The sequence below is a fragment of the Triticum aestivum genome, chromosome 7B (assembly GCF_018294505.1).
Source record: "Triticum aestivum cultivar Chinese Spring chromosome 7B, IWGSC CS RefSeq v2.1, whole genome shotgun sequence".
NCBI classification, from domain to species: Eukaryota; Viridiplantae; Streptophyta; class Magnoliopsida; order Poales; family Poaceae; genus Triticum; species Triticum aestivum.
The window spans coordinates 172,104,400-172,117,907 of NC_057813.1; positions in this window are offsets into that span (position 1 = coordinate 172,104,400).

Here is a 13,508-nt window from a genome sequence, read left to right on the forward strand (position 1 = left end):
GGCAGAAGTCAACTTGTCTTTGAGTGCCTGGAAGCTTTCCTGACATTTGTCTGTCCATTGGAACTTGACGCCCTTATGCAATAGGTTAGTCAGAGGCCTGGCAATCTTGGAGAAGTTCTCGACGAATCGACGGCAGTAGCTGGCGAGACCGAGAAAACTTCTAACTTGCTTAACGTTCTTCGGAGGAGTCCAATCGAGAATAGCCTGAACTCGTTCAGGGTTGACGGCAATACCATCCTTAGAGATGACATGCCCAAGATAGGTTACTCGGGAAGCCAGAATTCACATTTGGAGAACTTGGCATAAAGTTGATGCTCTCGTAGCTTTTCCAGCACGAGGCGAAGATGTTCAGCATGTTCCTCTTCATTCTTGGAAAATACCAGAATATCATCCAGATAAACCACGACGAACTTGTCGAGGTAATCCATGAATATATAGTTCATCAGGCGAGAGAAGGTGGCTGGAGCATTGGTTAAGCCGAAAGACATGACGGTGTACTCGTAAGATCCGTATCGAGTCACGAATGCGGTCTTGGGGATATCTTCCTCACGAACACGGATCTGGTGGTAACCCAACCTCAAGTCGAGTTTAGAGAACACTGATGATCCAGCCAATTGATCATACAGATCATTGATCCGAGGAAGAGGATACTTATTCTGAATGGTAGCTTGATTTATAGGACGGTAGTCTTGGACCAATCGGTTTGTCCCATCTTTCTTCTTGACAAAGAGAGAAGGTGCTCCCCAAGGAGAGCAACTTGGGCGAATGAAACCACTTCGAAGAGAATTATCGATTTCCTCCTTAAGCTCAAGGAGTTCATGCGGCGGCATCTTGTAGGGTCGCTTGGCTATAGGAGTGGTGCCTGGTTTCAAGTCGATGACGAATTCGACAGCTCTAGCAGGGGGAATCCCTGGGAGTTCTTCAGGAAAGACGTCTAGGAATTCACGCACGACGGGAATGTTTTCAATGCCCTCGAGTGGTGCAGCGTTCAATGCGTTTAAGGCATAAAGTCTGGCCTCGGCATTCCGAACCAGATGAGCATCATAGCTAATTATTTCATCAGAAGGGTGTAGCAGATGGACGGTCTTAGTGGCGCAAACGATAGAAGCAGTATGCGCCTTTAACCAATCCATTCCCAGAATGAGGTCAATGTTAGACGACTTCAGTATAATGGGCGAGGCACGAAACTCCAACCCTTCGATTTCCACAGGGACGTCAATGCCAACCATGGAGGTCTGACATTGTCCCGCGGGGGTTTTTACCACTACCGAAGTGTTCATCTGCTCAAATTTAACATCGTGCTTGTATGCAAAATCTTCAGACATGAATGAATGCGATGCACCTGTATCAAATAAAACGGATGCTGGTACTGAATTTACGAGGAGTGTACCCATCACAGTAGCAGGCTGGTCTTGAGCTTCATTCAGATCAATGTGGTTGGCATGAACACGACCATAAGACTTGGCATTGTTGTTGTGGGCCTGGTTGTTTCCACGGCCAGTAGCTGGAAGGGCCAGTTGATTCTGTTTTGATTCTGATAGCAGTTCCTGGCAAGGTGACCTGGTTGACCACACTTGTAGCACAGACCATTATTGGGAGTGGGAACAGGTGCTCCGGGTGGTGGAGCTGGAAGTCTTGGCTGCCTAGTTGGAGCAGTAGGCAGACGAGGTGCAGCATAAGACTGCCTTGGGGCAGGTGCATTTGGACGGTACATGCTGTTCGGGATCCATATCTTACGCTTCTGCGAGGGCGGGCCCGAAGAAGAGCCCGTGTCACGGTTGCGCCTTTGAGAGCTTTGGTGTTCCTGCAGACCAGTCTCGACATTGATGGCCTTGTTCACCAAGGTGGCGAAATCGGCAAAGTCATGCACTAGAAGTGCGAGCTTGATGTCAGCTTGAAGGCCTTCACGGAACTTCTCTTGTCTGCGAGCATCAGTTGCAATGTCTTCTTCAGCATAGCGGGATAAGTCCAGAAACTCCCGCTGATAAGCTTCCAACAGTCTTGTTGCCTTGGGTGAGGTTGCGGAAACTCACGCTTCTTCCTGTCCATGATTCCCTGAGGAATGAAGCGGGCACGGAAGGCAGCCTGGAAGTCTGGCCAGGAGATGATTGTCCCAACTGGCAGAGTACGCCTGTGGCTGTCCCACCATTGAGCTGCGGGTCCCTTCAGGAAGAAGGAAGCAAAAGTGACATAGCTGGCAGGGGCTACATCAGCAGACTCCATCTCATAGGTGATGTCACGGAGCCAGTCATCAGCATCCAGCGGCTGGGTTGAGCTGCGGTACACACTTGGGTTGAGGCGTATGAAATCCTGCAGAGTTGTTGTGTTTGGATGCTGGTTCATATTGGGGCGAGGAAACTGAGCCATCATGTTTTCCATGAACTGGCGATTCATCTCAAGTTGTTGGATCATACCAGCCATGTACTCAGGCGGTGGTGGGAAGTTGCCACCACGACCACGACCAGCTGGTCTAACCATCCTGCTAATATATAACAGGGGTAGTTCAGTATTGAGAAATTTTGCATAGACAAGAGTCATTCATGATGAAACATGCATAATGAAAGGAGCACGACAGATACCACATAGATAGTCGGCATAACTTACAAAAGGGGTCGGACATAGAGCTCAGTACACAGAGTTCAGTACATAGATTAAGTCATCATAGGCGGCACGCAGGCTCGCGAGTGCATCTAATACTAATGAGCAAGACTACATCAGTCCCAGGAGGTACTGTGAAGGTAGCTGTAACCTGACAGCTGGTAGTGAGGCAACGGATAGTCCTCCACGTCAGTGGCCTGGGGGCCGCGGATACTCTGGTGTAGAACCCGACGCTCAGGTGGTAGAAGAGGACCAAGTGCGGGAGAGTAGCCTCCCACCTCTGGCCATCCGACACCGTGGGGCATCACGGTCCTGGCTGGGTACATCGCAGAACGCGGCAGCTGTCCAGACCGGACAAAGGGGTGCAACCGCGTCAGAGCCCTGTAAAGGTGCTGACGAGTGGTGTACAACTCGTGGCGAAGAGCTCTGTTAGCTCGGTCCAGCCCATCAGCATGCAGAACCAGGCGCTGATGGTGGAAGGGCTCTCGGGTGACGGTGGAGTAGGCGGCAGTGTAGTATCCCTCCGCGCCAACGTCAGATGCGATAGGAATGTGCCTGAAAGGGGAAGTGTCCAATGCCTGATACTCTCCACGAAGACGTGTCAGAGCAGCATGAGCAGCATCGTGGACTGCCATCTCGATGGTCACTCCAACACCATGAGCGGTGTGCAGCACGGTAGTGGACTCATACTCCCGAGAGTAGAGGTGGACGATGGCACGGTACTGCTCCTGGTTAAAGTCCTGGTACTCCTCGTAGACGGTGTACTCAGGGTGCCAGCGATAACCCAGATAGGTCATCATATCAGCTAGCACAGCAGGTGATCCTGAGGCACCAATGGCCACAATGTGGCGCACGACCTGCCTCGTGGGTTCCATCTGAAAACAAAGATGTTTCAATGGAGTCAAATGACAACATGGGCACTATTCAAAATGCTATCCTACAGAATAACTATGGCTTATCCAACTTCGGGGTGAACGTGGTAACGGGATCCTAATGTCAGAGTTAGTAAATTCGTTTAACCCGAGTAGAAAAGAGTTCAGAGTCCCAGAGTAAAGGTCGAGGAGTAAAAGATCCTAGTACCACCCGATGGCGACGTGGGCCCGTAAGGCACACAGCCAAGTTAGTAAAAGTTTTTGTAATGTCTAGACTCGACTTCGGCCAAGGAGTGTGGAAGGGGGATTCCTACAGGCAGTCGGCTCTGATACCAACTTGTGACGCCCTCGATTCAATCGTACACTAATCATGCACGCAAATGTGTACGATCAAGATCAGGGACTCACGGGAAGATATCACAACACAACTCTAAAACATAAATAAGTCATACAAGCATCATAATACAAGCCAGGGGCCTCGAGGGCTCGAATACATGTGCTCGATCATAGAAGAGTCAGCGGAAGCAACAATATCTGAGTACAGACATAAGTTAAACAAGTTTGCCTTAAGAAGGCTAGCACAAACTGGGATACAGATCGAAAGAGGCGCAGGCCTCCTGCCTGGGATCCTCCTAAACTACTCCAGGTCGTCATCAGCGGGCAGCACGTAGTAGTAGGCACCTCCAGTGTAGTAGGGGTCGTCGTCGACGGTGGCGTCTGGCTCCTGGACTCCAGCATCTGGTTGCGACAACCAGAAAGGAAAGGAAAAGGGGAAAAGGGGGGAGAAAGCAACCGTGAGTACTCATCCAAAGTACTCGCAAGCAAGGAACTACACTACATATGCATGGGTATATGTGTAAGGAGGCCATATCAGTGGACTGAACTGCAGAATGCCAGAATAAGAGGGGGATAGCTAGTCCTGTCGAAGACTACGCTTCTGGTCACCTTCGTCTTGCAACAGGCAGAAGAGAGTAGGTTGAAGTCCTCCAAGTAGCATCTCCAAGTAACATCTCATAGCATAATCCTACCCGGCGATCCCCTCCTCATATCCCTGAGGTAGAGCGACCACCGGTTGTATCTGGCACTTGGAAGGGTGTGTTTTATTAAGTATCCGGTTCTAGTTGTCATAAGGTCAAGGTACAACTCCAAGTCGTCCTGTTACCGAAGATCACGGCTATTCGAATAGATTAAACTTCCCTGCAGGGGTGCACCACATAGCCCAACACGCTCGATCCCATTTGGCCGGACACACTTTCCTGGGTCATGCCCGGCCTCGGAAGATCAACACGTCGCAGCCCCACCTAGGCAAAACAGAGAGGCCAACACGCCGGTCTAAACCTAAGCGCGCAGGGGTCTGGGCCCATCGCCCTGAGCACACCTGCACGTTGCGTGGGCGGCCGAAAGCAGACCTAGCCTAGTGGCGTTCCAGTCCAATTCGGCGCGCGCCGCTCCGTCGCTGACGTCTGAAGTGCTTCGGCTGATACCATGACGTCGGGATACCCATAACTACTCCCACGTAGATGGTTAGTGCGTATAGGCTCGTAGCCAGACTCAGATCAAATACCAAGATCTTGTTAAGCGTGTTATTATGAAGCAACCGCGGACGCCGACCAGGGCCAGGCCCACCTCTCTCCTAGGCGGTCTCAACCTGCCCTGTCGCTCCGCCACAAAGATCCACACAGAGGGCCGTCGGGACAAAGGTCCTTTCAGCCCCCAATCCGTGAATCACTCGCGGGTACTCTTCGAGCTGACCCGACTTTAGTCACCATCTGTATAGTATGTATGTATGTATAGTATATACCCGTGATCACCTCCCAGGTGATCACGGCCCGATAGTATAGCAAGGCAGACTGACAAGAATGTAGGGCCAATGATGATAAACTAGCATCCTATACTAAGCATATAGGATTGCAGGTAAGGTATCAACAGATGTAGCAACAATGTCAGGCTATGCATCAGAATAGGATTAACGGAAAGCAGTAACATGCTACACTACTCTAATGCAAGCAGTATAGAGTAGAATAGGCGATATCTGGTGATCAAGGGGGGGGCTTGCCTGGTTGCTCTGGCAAGAGAGAGGGGTCGTCAACTCCGTAGTCGAACTGGGCAGCAGCAGCGTCGGTCTCGTAGTCTACCGGAGAGAAGAGGGGGAAGAAACAATGAATACCAGGTAAACAGATGCATATCGATGCATGACATGTCAAGAAGCGATGCTAGGCGTGCCCTAACGTGGTATAAGGTGGTACTGGTCAAGGGGGAATCATCCGGGAAAGTATTCCCGGTGTTTCGTGTTTTCGGGCACAGGAGCCGGAGGGGGAAAGTTGCGGGTTCGATAGGTTAGGGGGTGTGGTGGACGAACGGACTGCGTATCCGGAATCGTCTCGTCGTTCTGAGCAACTTTCATGTAGAAAGTATTTTCATCCGAGTTACGGATTAAAAGATATGATTTTCTAAAGATTTAAATCATTTTCTGATTTTATTTATTCATTTAAATCCAACCTTATCCAGAACAGTGCCTGATGACGCAGGCATGACATCAGAGTGATGTCAGCAGGTCAACTGGTCGGTTGACCAGTCAAACCAGACAGGTGGGTCCAGTGGGACCCACATGTCATTGTCAGGGACAATAACAGAGTTCTAAAATTAACTGAAAGGGTTAATTAAGGTGTGGGTCCTAGCAGTCAGTGAGAGGTTAAAGTTTTAATTAACTAATTTAATTAATTAGCAGTTTATCTATTTGTTTTTTTTTATAGCATGGGCCCCGCATGTCAGTGCCACTGGGCTGCCCAGTCAGCACGTTGACCCAGTCAACAGGTCAACAGGGGCCCCGGGCCCACCAGTCAGTGGCCCGAGACGGTGCCTCGTGGGTGCCAGCTCGGCACCCGCCGGAGACGCGCCGGGGCTAACTCCGGCGACCAAAACAACGGCGGCCCCTCGCCGGAGTTGGCCGGAACCGTGCTACGGGGCTCGGTTTCGGGCGTGCGTGGGTGCGCTCGAACGGTCACTCGACCGCGCGTCGAGTGGTGGTGGTGGCATCGCCGGACCTGGCCGGAAACGTCACCGGCGACGAGGTCCGCGGCGTTGCGTTCGGGCGCTCATCAGGGATGGCGCAAAGAGGCACGGGAGGGGGCGTGCGCGTGTGCGTTGAGTCGTGTGTTCGACGCCGCGTCCATCTATGGTGGCGACGCGGCCCGTAATGGGCTAGGACGACGACGGCGAGAGGCCGAGTGGACGCCGGTGTTCGGGCGCTGTCGGAAACGAGGCTAGAGGGCACGGGAAGGCACGGGTCCGAGCTCGTTGGGCTCATGGGAGCGAGAGGAGCTCGAGGCCGTTCCCAGGTGAGTGCGACAGGGGCCGTGGCCACGGCGGCGAGGTACACCGCGGCGATCGGAGCCCGGGCACGACGACGAGCTAGTTACCGCGCGAGCTAGGAGAGCTAGAGGGCGGAGGAGGGAGGCAGCTCACCTAGCGGCACGCACGAAGGCCGGTGGTAGTTTAGTAGCAGCAGGGGGGGTGTCGCCGGAGTTGGTGAAGAACGCGGCCGCCGGAGATGAGGGCGAAGGGGATCCGGTGATTCGGGGTTCCTCCGCTCCAGCTGAGGCCTCCGGTGGACGAGGAAGATGACGGAGGCGTCGACGGACACGCAGGCGCGGCGAGGCGGCGACTGTGGCCGTGCGATTCACGGCGGCGAGGCCATGGCGGCGCTCGGTTGCGGTGGGGAAGGAGGGGGAGATGGATCTGGAGGGGAGAGGGAGAGGCGCAAGGACCGAGGGGAGAGTGGGGCGAGTGGGAGGGGAGACCGAGGGGGCGCGGCGTCGGCGTCCTTATCCCCTCGTCTCGTCGCCGGCGAGGGGGGTTCGGCTGGGACGCGCCCTGTTCCGACCCGGGTCGGGGGAACAGGGGAAGGGGACGCGGTGTGGGGGCTGGGCCGGCTGGGCCGGCCAGTCTGGCTGCGGGCCAGGGGGATTGGCGGTGGCCGTGCGGGTGGGTTGGGCTGGCTGGTCCAGGGGGCTTCCCCCCCTTTTTTTTGGTTTTATTTATTTATTTATTTATTTATTTTCCCTTTCTGTTTTATTTAGTTTTAGGGCATCTAGGCATTTTATAAAATAGTGTTTGCTTCACCATAATTACCAGTGCAATATTTGGCAACCCCCGAACATTTTCGCTTTGACTTTTTAAAACTTAGGGTGTTTGACACTAATTCATATTTTGAATTAGCAATGATTTTGAACTACCACTTGGTTAGCAACAGTAACACTGGTGACATGGCATCATTATAAGAGTTTTACTGTAGCCTAATTATCCGGGCGTTACATCATTTCTATTGTTTGTCTTCGAAATTTCCACGTTTTGAAGACTTTGATAAAAATCGCCTATTCACCCCCCCTCTAGTCGATAACTAGCACTTTCAATTGGTATCAGAGCAAGGTACTCCCTTGTTCTGTGTGATTTAGTTTAACCACTTGGAGTTTAGCTATGTTGACTGCAGGGATAATCAAAGTCTCCGCTGCTTGTCCCATGTTCGATGGAACTGAATATCCCTACTGGAATAATAAGATGCGCATGCATCTTGAAGCCATTGATGTCGACCTCTGGTATGTCGTCAAGAACGGCGTTCCCAAAACTGGTGAAGGTGTCACCCTTACTGATGTCAAGAAGTTCATTCAACTGGACTCGACTACAAAGAACATCATCTGTGGTCATCTGACCAATGGACAGTATGGCCGTGTGAGTGCTCTGGAAACGTCAAAGCTAGTCTGGGACTGGCTATCCAAGGTCAACGAAGGCGTCTCAACTCAGAGAGATCAAAGGATCAGTGTTCTTCGCAACCTCTTCAACCGCTTCAAGAGAAACGACAATGAAAATGTCCAGCTCACGTTTGATCACCTCACCGACATCACAAATGAGCTTCAGGCTCTCGGCACCACTGAGATTACCAAGCATGAAATTGTCAAGACACTACTGAGATCACTTGATAGCTCCATTGACACCCTTGCCCTCATGATACAAGAACGCCCTGACTTCAAGACACTCGATCCGTCTGATATACTTGAGAGGCTCAACACACATGAGTTCCAGCTTTCTGAGAAAAGAGATATCTATGGTCCCAACTATGGCCGAACTCGCGCTTTGAAGGCAAAAGTTGTTTCCTTATCTGAAGAAGAATCTGACTGCGGTTCTGATGATCCTGAAGACATTGGAAAGGAACTTGCTATGCTTGTGAAGAAGTTCTAGAAGTTCACCAAGAAGAAGGGCTTCAGAAAGTCTTCACGATCTAGCTCAAGAAATGATGAAGCTTCCACTCATGACAACAAGAAGAGAACATGTCACAAGTGCAAGAAACCTGGACACTATATCTCTGAGTGTCCACAGTGGGACAATGAGAAGAAGAAGAAGAAGAGCAAGGAATATGATTCTGATGACAACAAGAAGAAGAAATCTTCAAAGTCTTCTTCCAAGTCCTCATCAAGGTCTTCATCTCATAAGAAGAGCTCATCTGGCAAGGCTCATGCTTTTGTTGGCAAGGAAATGGATTCAGAGGAGGAGTCTGCTTTTGAGGAGGCGGAGGTGGAATCTGAAGAGGAGTCCGACACTGGCGTTGCAAGTCTGGCTCTAGCCACAGCCTATGTTGCCAAGTCCATCTTCAACACTAAAGACAATGACTTCCACACCAACACTGAGGCTGATGACAAGGACGATCCTGCTCCCACCTACTGCTTCATGGCACGTGGTTCCAAGGTAAAATCACATGATGCTTACTTTCAAACGTCTAGTGAAGATGACTCTGATTGTGAATCCAAACCCAGCTACAAAACACTTGCTAAAATTGGAACTGAACAACAAAAGGCTATGGAACATACTCAAAAACTGTTAGACAAAAGCGATGACCTGTTGGATGCGGAAATGACACGTTCATAGTCCTTAGTTGAAGACATAAAAAATCTTCATGCTAAGTACCAAGAACTTGAAAGTCTTCATGAGACGCTATCAACCACTTATGAAAAGCTCCCCTATGATTATCTTCAAAGGAAGAAAGAGCTTGAGAAATTGAAAGCGGCTCATGAAGATCTTCAAAAGGAGAATGAGTCACTTCGCGCTCAACAGATCAGTTCCGCTCAGGATGGATTTGAACCACCTTGTCTAAAATGCATTGAGCGTGATAACGCTACCTCTGTTGCTGAATGTTCCACTGCTGCTACTGTTGCATTGTCTTCAACTACTGATGTGTAAACTAACCCCTCTACGGAGGATACCGCTACTACTACTGATGAAAATGCTAGGTTGAAGACATTGCTTGAAACAGGGATGTATAAAAGTCTGAAAGGACATCAGACACTTTGCGATGTCCTCAAAAAGCAGATTCTGAACCGAAACCCTAGGAAAGAAGGTGTTGGGTTCGAGAGGAAAATGAATGTTGATGGTTCCTACTGGAAGCCTGAGCAGTATCCCAAAACCACATGGGTTTCTGCAAAGGGACCTTCAGTGGATCCATCCACCTTATCTGGCTTTACCTGTGCTAATCCTATTATCATTGATGAATCCTTTGATGCAAACTATAAACTGTTCAAAAATCAGAATGGTGAAGTGTTTGCCAGGTATATTGGTACTAACTGCAGGAATGGACCACCTATGAAGAAGATCTGGGTACCTAAGCAGTGTATTGAGAATCTTCATGTGAATGTCATCATGACACCACCAAGGAAGAAGACAAACCCCAGACCTATGGCTTCATATGACCCAAAGGCTGCATACAGATGCATGACTCACCTGAGTCACCCTAACGCCAATGTTTTGCAGGGAAATCATACTCAAACTTATGAATATGAGCGTGTGTCTTCAAACCGCTATGTTCATAAAACTAAGAACTTTTATGCTTATTCATATGAGTATCATCCATCTCCTGCAAGGCTATTTGCTAGGGCTTCAAGGCCAAAATTCTCAAATGCTGCACTTAGACTCATTGCTTCTAAGCCACCCCTGAAGATGTGGGTGGTGAAGAAGAATTAACTTTCTTTTGCAGAATAAGGTCTCCAGCCTGCAATCAAAGGCGTCCGATACTATTGCTGGGGACCTAAAACACATTAAGGGACGCATGATAAAATGGTCTTACTATGTATTTCACATGTGAATCGCTTACCAGTCATACTATGAGTTCTAACCTTGATCTAAGCTGTGATAATCCTTGTGTGCGTCAAATGCTTATGCTTCACAACACTCTTTGTGAAGCCTATCCTCCTAACTGCACTGTATGGTATGACACCTCATGCTTCAGAGTGGATTATGGACAGCGGATGCACTAATCACATGACTAGTGATCGAAGTCTTCTCATGGGATCAACCTTACGTCCATCAGACAAGAGTCACATCACATTTGCTGACACTGGTAAAAGCAAGGTATTGGGTCTAGGTAGAGTTGCAATCTCAAAGGATCAACACATGGATAAAGTGATGCTTGTTGAATCCCTTGGGTTCAACTTAATGTCTGTCTCAATGCTTTGTGACTTGAACATGATTGTGCTATTCGGAAAATATTGTTGCCTTGTACTAATGGAATCTGACAAGTCTCTAGTCTTTGAAGGGTATCGGAAAGATGATCTATACATGGTAGATTTCTCAGCAGGTCCACAGCTTGCCGTATGTCTTCTTGCAAAAGCTTCAGAATGATGGCTCTGGCATCGGAGGCTGGGGCATGCTGGCATGAGGAACTTACACACACTCATCAAGAAGAAGCATGTCATAGGCATTGAGGGTGTCAAGTTCAAGAAGGATCATTTGTGTGGTGACTGCGAAGCTGGAAAGATGACTAGGGCAAAGCACCCCTCAAAGACAATCATGACGACTTCTCAACCCTTCGAGCTGTTACACATGGACTTATTTGGCCCTACTCACTACTCTACCCTCACAACAACAGCTTGTCTCTATGGCTTTGTCATTGTTGATGACTACTCAAGATATACATGGGTGCACATAATTCTCTACAAGACTGAAGTGCAAGATGTCTTCAGATGCTTCGCCAATCGAGCCATGAACAATTATGGCGTCAAGATCAAGCATATCAGAAGTGACAACGACACTGAGTTCAAGAACACCGGGCTTGATCTTTATCTGGATACAATGGGAATCACTCATGAGTTTTCTGCTCCATACGCACCTCAGCAAAATGGCATTGTAGAGCGCAAGAACAGAACCCTCATTGAGATGGCTCGAACAATGCTCAACGAGTACAAGACACCAAGAAAGTTCTAGCCTGAAGCTATTGATACATCATGTCACATCATCAACCGTGTCTACATCCATAAGCTTCTGAACAAAACATCCTATGAGCTCCTTACTGGTAAGAAGCCAAATGTCAGCTACTTCAGAGTATTTGGTGCTAGGTGCTGGATCAAGGATCCCCATCACAAGTCAAAATTTGCACCTAAAGCTCATGAAGGCTTCATGCTCGGTTACGGAAAGGACTCACACTCTTACAAAGTCTTCAACCTCTATCTCTACAAAATCGTTGAAACTGTGGACATGCGATTTGATGAAACCAATGGTTCACAAAGAGAGCTCCCGCCAAGTACACTAGATGAAGCTCCGCCCAGCGAATCTATCAAGGTGATGGGAACTGGTGAAATCATGCCTTCTGAAGCACAGCCTGAAGAGGAACTTATCATTTCTGCACCAAACCAACCTGAAGACAATGCTCAGACCGAAGACAATCCTCCCAATGATGACAATGATCAGCAAGAGCAAGGTCTTCGTCCAGTTCATCCTCGTATTGCAAATGAAGTACAAGTTGAGAAGATAATTGATAGCATCAATGTACCTGGTCCACTTACTCGCTCAAGAGCAACACAGTTAGCAAATTTCTGTGGGCACTTTTGTTTGTGTCAATATCACAACCCAAGAAAGTTGTTGAAGCCTTTATGGAACCTGAATGGATTCAAGCTATGCAAGAAGAACTTCAACAGTTCAAGCTGAACAATGTTTGGGAACTAGTCAAGCGTCCTGACCCTCGCAAGCATAACATTATTAGCACAAAATGGATATATCAAAACAATCAAGATGAGCATGGTCAAGTCGTCAGAAACAAAGCACGTCTTGTGGCTCAAGGATATACTCAAGTTGAAGGAATTGACTTCGATGAAACATTTGCTCCTGTGGCTAGGCTTGAAGCTATTCGCATACTGCTAGCCTATGCTAACCACCACAACATCTTACTATATCAAATGGACGTGAAGAGTGCATTCCTCAATGACAAGATTGAAGAAGAAGTGTATGTTGCTCAACCACCTGGCTTTGAAGATCCAAAACATCCTGATATGGTGTACAATCTAAACAAAGCTTTGTATGGCCTCAAACAAGCTCCTCGCGCTTGGTATGATACGATCAAAGACTTCCTGAAGAGCAAAGGCTTCAAACCTGGATCCCTCGATCCCACACTCTTCACGAAGACATATGATGGAGAACTGTTTGTGTGCCAAATATATGTGGATGACATTATCTTCGGCTGCACCAACCATAAGTATAGTGATGAGTTTGGATACATGATGCAAAAGCAATATCAGATGTCCATGATGGGTGAGCTGAAGTTCTTCCCTGGTCTTCAAATTCGTCAGCAAAGGAATGGCATCTTCATATCTCAAGAAAAATATCTCAAAGACTGTCTGAAGAAGTTTGGAATGCAAGATTGCAAAGGTTACACGACGCCAATGCCAGCCAAACATCATCTGGGTCCCGATGACAATGGTAAAGAGTTCGATCAAAAGGTATACCGCTCCATGATCGGTTCTTTACTTTACCTATGTGCATCTAGGCCAGATATTATGCTTAGTGTTTGCATGTGTGCTCGATTCCAAGCGGCACCAAAGGAATCGCATCACTTAGCTGTGAAGCGAATTCTTTGATATTTGGCTTACACCCCAACACTCGGATTATGGTATCCAAAGGGCTCAAAATTTGATCTGGTTGGATTCTCGGATGCTGATTATGCTGGTGACAAGGTGGATCGCAAGTCTACATCAGGCACATGTCACTTTCTGGGACGATCAC